The 9,794-nt window shown below is 42.4% G+C and overlaps 1 non-coding gene across 1 annotated transcript; it reads right to left on the minus strand.

Moving 5' to 3' along the window:
- Nucleotides 1-4,632: 4,632 nt before the first annotated feature.
- LOC125134709 (U6 spliceosomal RNA) lies at nucleotides 4,633-4,736 on the minus strand. The gene has a single exon (XR_007136723.1). It is a non-coding gene; the product is annotated as a U6 spliceosomal RNA (small nuclear RNA).
- Nucleotides 4,737-9,794: the final 5,058 nt, after the last annotated feature.

Below are 9,794 nucleotides of genomic sequence, written 5' to 3' on the forward strand. Positions count from 1 at the left end.
ACTGAGCAAGGCGAGGGATAGAACCTGCATCCTTGTGGATACTGGTTGGATTCGTTTCTGCTGTGCCACTAAAGGAACTCTAATATGTCAGGTTCTTAACCCACTGAGGCCTAACGAAGCTCCAAGTTCATCCTTTAATTACATAGACATCTTACGTTGTCTGATTTTGCATTTTTATAGTATTCCAGTGCTCATTTTTTATGTGGTGTATATTCAACAAATATTTTTTGAGCCAGTACTATGCCCAGACACTTCCAGGGGCTGGAGGTCCAGTAGAGAATAAAATAAGGCCTTGACTACAACAAAACTGTGCTTTCAAATGTAAAAATCCAAGAAAAATATTAGAAGAGGTTGCTTAAATAGATAATAATATAAAAAAAATTTCCTGGAGTTCCCGTCGTGGCTCAGTGGTTAACGAATCCGACTAGGAACCATGAGGTTGCGGGTTTGATCCCTGCCCTTGCTCAGTGGGTTAACGATCCGGCGTTGCCGTGAGCTGTGGTGTAGGTCACAGACGTGGCTCGGATCCAGCGTTGCTGTGGCTCTGGGGTAGGCCGGTTGCTACAGCTCCGATGGACCCCTAGCCTGGGAACTTCCATATGCCACAGGAGCAGCCCAAGAAATGGCAAAAAGACAAAAAAAAAAAAAAAAAATTTCCTTGCTGTATAGGATGAAAAATGAGGCTTTGAGATCTGTGGTCATTTAAGGCCTTACTCAGCCACCCATCCCTGGCCCACAAGTTGGGAAGGTGCTTACTTAAAGGTGAACATCATTGGCTAAGGCTACATGAATCTTCCACTTTAATTAGACCTCTCGGTTATACCGTTTTTCTGTCCCCACCCACAATATCTGAGTGTCTGTTGGTCCACATTCTTGCCAGCATTTAATATTGTCATTTTATTCTTTTTAAAATTCATTGATTTCTTAAAAAAAAATAGAGGGCAGATAATCTTTAGTATTCAGTGCTTTTTGCATGTATTTTCATTCTTTTCTACTTTGTAATGAAGGTGTTCAACCACTATAACTTTCCTCTGAAAAAAGTCACCTTTGCCTACAGTGTGTTTCTCATTTTCATTAATTTCTAGCTATTTGAATTTGTGGTTTCCATCTTGTGGAAGTAAGAGTTAATTTCAAGAGGTTGGGTGGTTTTTCCCTATTTCTTTTTTTACTTTTTAAATTGTCTACTATAGGAGTTGCTGTCATGGCACAGCGGAAATGAATCCAACTAGGAACCATGAGGTTGCGGGTTCGATCCCTGGCCTCGCTCAGTGGGTTAAGAATCTGGCATTGCCATGAGCTGTGTGTGGTATAGGCCACAGATGAGGCTCAGATCCCACGTTGCTTGTGGTTGTGTAGGTTGGCAGCTGTGGCTCCAATTGAACCCCTAGTCTGGGAACTTCCATATGCTACAAGTGTGGCCCTAAAAAACAAAAAACAAAAAAAATTAATTACCAGAAGTACATTGAAGAATAGAAGATGACAGAAATAGCAGTGTTAGTTTTTTAATCTCCCAAATCCCTGCATAAAAGCAAAAACCATGCATGGCAGCTACAAGTCTTCGTGACATGGTATGCCCACAATCCCAAAATAAGATTAGATAATGACAAGCTCCAAAGCAGCTATAAAACGCAAGTAGTGCCGGCTATCTTGGAAAGTCATGGAAGAAAAGCAATGGGACATCTGATGACCTTGAGAATAGGGAATCTCCCAAATAAACAGTTTGTAAGCAGCAGCTAAGGAGTTCCCTGATGGCTCAGTGGGTAAAGGACCCACCAGTGTCACTGCTGTGTTGTGGGTTCCATCCCTGGCCCAGGAACTTCTACATGCCCCAGGGCCCAGCCCCCCTCAAAAAAGAAAACAACAGCCAAAATAGTGAAGGTTCTTGCACATGCCAGTTTGCAGGGTTTTTTTTTTTCTTCTTTTTATGGCCGCATCTGCGGCATATGAAATTGCCGGACTAGGGGCCAAGTCAGAGCTGCCTCCACTGACCTACGCACCATGGCAATGTGGGATCTGAGCTGAGTCTGTGACCTGCAACCCATGGCAATGCCAGATCCTTAACCCACTGATCGACTCCAAGGACTGAAACTTCATCCTGAGCCGGAACTGCCTTCCTGGTAGGGTTAAGGGAACTGTGCTAAGTTGCAAATGTGTTGTAGTCTTGGTCCTCATGAACTCTTGAAACTAACAAAGTAAGGTTCATTTCAAAACAAAACCCATTTAAGGAGAAACTGCTAGCTGTGGACCCAAATTCAATAGGACAGAGACAATACAGGCAAAGGAAAGACAATGTACAGATTGAAATGAGGGAGAGAAGCAAAAGAAACATCTTAGTAGCAGGTCATTTATTTTAATCACTTTGTGAAAATAATAGGATATAGGAGTTCCCGTCGTGGCATAGTGGTTAATGAATCCGACTAGGAACCAGGAGGTTGCAGGTTCGGTCCCTGGCCTTGCTTGGTGGGTTAACGATCCGGCGTTGCCGTGAGCTGTGGCGTAGGTCGCAGACGCGGCTTGGATCCCGTGTTGCTGTGGCTCTGGCGTAGGCTGGTGGCTATAGCTCCAATTTGACCCCTAGCCTGGGAACCTCCATATGCCGCGGGAGCGGCCCTGGAAAAGGCAAAAAGACAAAAAAAAAAATAGGATATCATGAGCTTTGACATTGGAGAAGTTATTCTGTTCCTTCTCTCTTAAAAGTACAGGGGGTGTAGTTCCCACTGTGGCATGGTGGGTTAATGATCCAGCTTGTTTCTGTGGAGGTGTAGGTTCAACCCTGGCCCAGCACAGTGGGTTAAGATGTGTAAGTCACAGCTGTGGCTCAGATTCAACTCCCTGGCCCAGGAGCCTCCTTATGCCACGGGTACAGCCATTAAAAAATATATGTATGTATGTATATATATATATATGGGTATTTCCTGGTGGATTAAAGATTTGTCCTTAAGAATTAACCTCAGTGGGGAGTTCCAGTCTTGGCACAGTGGTTAACCAATCCGACTGGGAACCATGAGGTTGCAGGTTTGATCCCTGGCCTTGCTCACTGGGTTAAGGATCTGGCGTTGCCATGAGCTGTGGTGTAGGTCGCAGACACGGCTCAGATCCTGCATTGCTGTGGCTCTGGTGTAAGCCAGTGGCTACAGTACAGCTCCGATTTGATCCCTAGCCTGGGAACCTCCATATGCTGCAGGAGCAGCTCAAGAAAAAGGCAAAAATACCAAAAAAAAAAAAAGAATTAACCTCAGTGGGTTAAGGATTTGCCATCACTGCTGTGACTCAGGTTGCTGCTGTAGTGTAGGTTTGATCCCTGGTACTGGAACTTCCGCATGCCAGGAGCAGGCCAAAAATAATGAAGTACAGGAAAATATGTTTCACTTAGGACTGAGAAATAGAAAAGAGTTGTGATATATGATGCAAAATTATATAGAACAATAAGATTTGTTGGTGTCACCCTTGGCATGTACAAGTTCTCGGGCCAGAAACTGAACCCATGCCATAGCAGCAACCTGAACTGCTGCAGTAACAATTCAGATCCTTAACACAAGAGAACTCCTGAACAGTAAATCTGGATAAAACAAAAAATTTAATTCATCAAATCAAGCTAAACAGGGAGTTCCCATTGTGGCACACTGGTAATGAATCCCACTAATATCCATGAGGGTGTGAGTTCCGTCCCTGGCCTCGCTTAGTGGGTCAAGGATCTGGTGTTACTGTGAGCTGCAGGTAGACAGCCCTGAGGGGAAAAAAAAAAAAAACTAGAGGAACTCAAAAGTGAATAAACACAGTTGACAGTCCCTAAGAGAAATAGAGGGTGGAAATGGAAAGAAAATGTTTTAAATTGAGACTATAAAAAGGATTCAAGAGAAAGTGATATCACATATTGAAAACCTGATACCCATGTGAGTCTTTGAAGGAATGCAAAGCAATAAGCAAAAGAGTAAATACGAAAAACTATATACCAGATATTATGCTGTCATCTATATACCCACCCATCTTTACTCAGCTTTGTGATGGAAGAGAACACTGCCCATTTCTGCCCTGCCTGGATTTATGTTATCCCCTGCCAGTAGGGGACACTAGAAGGAGACGGCAAATCTGAAGGAAAAAGGATTTGTTCCATCCAATCTATTTTTTTTTTTTTTTGTCTTTTTGGGGCCACACCCACAGTATAGGAGATTCTCAGGCTAGGGGTTGAATTGGAGCTATACTTGCTAGTCTACACCACAACCACAGCCACACCAGATCCAAGTCGCATCTGCAACCTACACCACAGCTCAAGGGCAATGCCAGATCCTTAACACACTGAGTGAGGCCAGGAACAAACCTGCATCTTCATGGGTATTAGTTTAGTTACTGTTGAGCCACAACAGGAACTCCTACAGGTGTTTTAAATATTAGAAAAATTATGAAAGGCAACAAAATAATAAGAAAGTGATATCAGTTAAAAAAGCATTGGCAAAGCTTTAAATTTTATGGCTTTTTTTTTTTTTTTTTTTTTGTCAGGGAGAGGGGCTGTATTGTGCAGTGGCTTGATGTAGGATCTCACTTCCCAGGCCAGGGAGTGAACCCAGGCTGCAGTGGTAAAAGCACTAACTACTAGACCACCAGGGAACTCCCCATGCCTGATTTTTTTTTTTTTTTAATATGGAACGCTTCACGAATTTGCGTGTCATCCTTGCGCAGGGGCCATGATAATCTCTGTATCGTTCCAATTTTAGTATATGTGCTGCCAAAGCGAGCACCATGCCTGATTTTTTAAAACCTTTTAGAACCTTGGTAAAATTAGAACAAATTGTTATCTCTGTAACAGTAAAATGTAGTATATATATATATATATACACCTAGTCAATATTACTAATAACATCGTACTTGAAGGTAAATATTAGGAGCACGACCATAAAAGTATCAGAAACAAGCCATGGATACTCACCATCAACTATCTTATTTAACACTTAAATTAGGCTATTTTTAGATAACTCAGTTTTACATAAAGTGGCAAGAAATAATACAGAAAGATCTCACATATTGTTCACCCAGTTTCTCCTAGGGTAACATCTTGTATAACTATAATGCAATATCACAGCTGAAAATTAAACATTGATACAATCCACTAATCTTAATCCAATTCACCAGTTTGACATGTACTAAAGTGTGATTGTATTTCTGTGCAGTTTTATCATGTACAGATTCATGGAATCACCACCATAATCAAGATATAAAATGATTTCATTAACACAACAATCCCTTGTAATGCTTTTTATAAATACACCCACTTTCCTCTTCACTTCTATCCCTGACCATTGGCAGCTACTAATCTACCTCCATATCTATAATTTCGTCATTCCAAGAATGAATGGGGAGTTCATTGCGGTGCAGCAGAAACAAATCCAACTAGTATCCATAAGGATGTGGTCCTCGCTCAGTGGGTCAGGGATCCGGCATTGCCCTGAGCTGTGGTGTAGGTCGAAGACACAGCTCGGATCCCATGTTGCTGTGGCTGTGGCATAGGCCTGCAGCTGTAGTTTCTTTTTTTTTTTTTTTGTCTTTTTGCTATTTCTTGGGCCGCTCCCACGGCATTTGAGGTTCCCAGGCTAGGGGTCTAATCAGAGCTGTGGCCACTGGCCTGCGCCAGAGCCACAGCAACGCAGGATCTGAGCCGCGTCTGCAACCTACACCACAGCTCACGGCAATGCCGGATCGTTGTTAACCCACTGAGCAAGGGCAGGGACCGAACCCGCAACCTCATGGTTCCTAGTCAGATTCGTTAACCACTGCGCCACGACGGGAACTCCTGTAGTTTCGATTTGACCCCTAGCTTGAGAACTTCCATATGCTCTGGGTTCGACCCTAAAAAGAAAAATAAATAAAAAGAATGGGGGAGTTCCCATTGTGGCTCAGTGGGTTAAGAACCTGACATAGTACCCATAAGGATGCAGGTTCAATCCAGGGCCTCACTTGGTGGGTTAAGGATCTGGTATTGCAACAAGCTGTGGTGGAGCTTGCAGATGCAGCTTGGATCTGGTATTGCTGTGGCTGTAGTGTAAGCCAGGAGTTTCAGCTCTAATTTGACCCCTTGTCTGGAAACTTCCTTCCATGTGCCATGGGTGTTGCCCTAAAAAGAAAAAAAGGGGGGAGAAAAAGAGTGAATGGAATCATACAAAATATAACTTTGAGGACTGGCTTTTCTCTACAGCATAATACCTTTAAATCTACCCAAGTTGCCTTGTGTCTCAACAGTGCATTCCTCTTTTTCCCTGAGTAATGTTACCGATATACTTGTTGAAAAATTCACCCATTGAAGGATACTTAGATTGTTTCCAGTTTTAGGCTATTACAAATCAAGTTGCTATGAACATTTGTATACATGTCTTTGTATAAACATAAGTTTTCATTTTTCTAGCCTAAATGTCCATGAATACCACTGCTGGGTTGAATAGTAATTACATTTTTAGTTTTATTAAAAAGCTACCAAACTGCACCGAATGGGAAAAGTCCCACCAGCAGTGTATGAGAGATCCAGATCCGCGGCATCCTTCACAGCATTTGGTGTTGTAACTGCCTTTGTTTTTTTGGTCTTTTTGCCTTTTCTAGGTAGGGCTGCACCCGAGGCATATGGAAGTTCCCAGGCTAGGGGTCTAATCAGAGCTGTAGCCGCCAGCCTACGCCACAGCTTCGTGGGATCTGAGCCACATCTGCAACCTACAGCACAACTCACAGCAACACTGGATCCTCAACCCACTGATCAAAGCCAGGGATCGAACCCTCAACCTCAACCTCATGGTTCCTAGTCAGATTCATTATCCACTGAGCCACGACGGGAACTCCCTGTCACTGATTTTAGCCACTCTGATAGGTATGTAGTTATATCCCATTGGAGATATATATACACACATATCCCATTAATTTGCATTTCTCTTAGAGTAATGATGTTGAGAATATTTACACGTGATTATTTGCTATCCTCTTTGGTGGAAGAGTTGGCCTTCGCTAGAAAATGAAAAATTCACCCATTGAAACAAAAGGAATATGTTAGTACAAATTTAGGTGGGTGGGAGAGATATGACTGTCCATGCTTGTGAAAGTTCTTTTCTCTTTTTTCTTTTTTTTCTTTTTAGGGCCACACTATCGGCATGTGGACGTTCCCAGGCTAGGGGTCAAAGCTGAGCTACAGCTGCCAGCCTGAGCCAGAGCCACGGCAACTCCAGATCTGAGCTGCATCTGTGACCTACACCACAGCTCATGGCAAAGCGAGATCCTTAAGCCACAGAGCAAGGCCAGGGATCAAACCTGCAACCTCATGGTTCCCAGTCGGACTTGTTTCCACTGTGCCACAACGGGAACTCCTGTGAAAGTTCTTTTCTGAGGGCTTCTATTTTCTCAAAACAGAAAACAAGGTCATCTTATGAAGTTGAAGATGAAAAAAGAGGCACTGGAGGTTTGAAGAAAGAGAATATAGCATGAAACAATGTAATAACTTAAAGAGAAAATCATATGATCTCTGGACAGCCTAAAAAGAGACCCCTTGATATCAATAAGCAGAATTTAAAGAGAGTAGTCCATGTCTATGGAATAGACAGAATTGGATTTGATCATGACTTTGATTTTTGCCAGATGAGTTCAATTAAGCAAAAGTAGGACAGAGGAGTTAAGACGTATGCAATGCAAAATTAAAATTATCAGTATTAAGTATCTACCATTTCATTGAGTACCTACTATCTACTAGGAACACTAAAAAATAGGAAAGTAAAAAATAAGCTTCTTATCCATTCTTATATCTAGGAAGTGGTTTTGATTCTTCATTGTACTCCCTCTTTAGGCAGGCTGAATCTTCTAGGGAGATGGCAAGGGCAATAAGCAAGCTGAAAAATATTTCTAGATTACTACAATCCCAGGCTAGCTCACATGGGATATGAGGAGAGTGAGCCTCCCTGTGAGCCCCCTTGCCCCTTTTCTTTAGTTCAACATTTTCTTCATGCAGTGATATCTACGAAATGGTAAATAGTCAGAACAAGATATACAATTATGTGATTTATTAATTAGAATGACATTTCTAGAGTCCTTGGGAGAAGCAACACAGCTACAGAACCCTAAAAGTTCTCAAACATGCATGTTTAATTTTTTCTCATTTTTATGGCCTCACCTGCAGTATATGGAAGTTCCCAGGCCAGGGATTGAATCTGAGCCCCAGCTGAAACCTATTCCAGATCCTTTAGCCTACTGCCCTGGGCCGGGGATCCAGCAGGCACTGCCACAGAGACAAGCCAGATCATTAACTCACTGAACCACAGTGGGAACTCCAAATATAGATTCATTTTTCTTTTTTTTTTTTTTTTTTGCCTGAGCACATGGCATGTGGAAGTTCCCAGCTCAGGGATCAAACCCGAGACACAGCAGTAACCTGAGCCACAGCAGTGACAATGCTGAGTCCTTAATTACTAGACCACCAGGGAACTTCTCATTCTCTTATTTGACTCTACCTGAGTTTCTACCAGTATGTCCCTTGAAGAAGCCTGTATCAACTCTTTGACTACCCACTTTTTTTCCCCAAGTAGACTTATGCTTTTACACCCATCTTGTTTTAGTACTTTATATTAGTGTCTGCTCGGTTCTTCCTTATACATAGTTTTTTTTGGGGGGGGGTTGTTGTCTTTTGTGCCATTTCTTGGGCTGCTTCCTCGGCACATGGAGGTTCCCAGGCTAGGGGTCGAATTGGAGCTGCAGCCGCCACCGGCCTACACCAGAGCCACAGCAATGCAGGATCCAAGCCACATCTGCAACCTACACCACAGCTCACGGCAACACCGGATTCTTAACCACTGAGCAAAGCCAGGGATGGAACCCACAACCTCATGGTTCCTAGTCGGATTTGTTAACCACTGAGCCATGATGGGAACTCCAACATAGTTTTAATATTAGTTGGTTTTCATCCAAATATGTAGAAGCTATATTTTGCCTTTTATTTTGTCTTTGTCTTTTTTTTTTTTTTTTGGCTGGGGGGTTGTACTCACAGCACATGGCGAAGTTCCCAGGCTAGGGGTTGAATCAGAACTGCAGCTGCCAGCCTACACCACAGCCCCAGCAACACCAGATCTGAGCCATGTCTGCAACCTACACCACAGCTCATGGCAATGCTGGATCCTTATACCACTGAGTGGGGCCAGGGATCAAACCCACATCCTCATGGATACTACTAGTCATGTTTATTAATACTGAGCCACAATGGGAACTCATATTTTGCTTCTTTAATCAAAATTATGCCCTCAAATTTATGTATGTGTAATCTTGGACTTCACGTGTGGCTTGCAGCATAACTACTCGGTATTGCTTCTATATATGTATAATCTCCTCCTCTTGGTTCTCTGAAGAACCCTGACTAAAATACATATACTTATTCCACTAATGAAAATGAGTCCATAGAAAACTGAAGATTATCTTTTCTCTAAAAAAAGACTAGAACTCGTATATAAAGCAATGAAATTTGAAATATAACATTTATATAGGTATAGATAGCTCACTGGACCAGATACATAAAGGAATTTAGTATATGATGAAGGCAGCTGAATTAGTGAAGGCTGTTAAATCAGTGACAGAAGTTGAGTCAAACTAGCTTAAGCAAACATTATTTAACTATGAAATTGAAGTCAGGTAGAACTAGAAACCATGCAAATGATGTCATCACAGCTCTGTTTCTTTTCATTGTTAAGCTTTGCTTTTTCTTCCATACTGATTTCATATTCAAGGAGTTCTCTCTGAGGCAGAAAAAGAGGACCAATACCTGGCCTTTTGCCTTTCTCCGTGGT

This window comes from Phacochoerus africanus, chromosome 8, assembly GCF_016906955.1.
Source record: "Phacochoerus africanus isolate WHEZ1 chromosome 8, ROS_Pafr_v1, whole genome shotgun sequence".
Taxonomy (NCBI): Eukaryota; Metazoa; Chordata; class Mammalia; order Artiodactyla; family Suidae; genus Phacochoerus; species Phacochoerus africanus.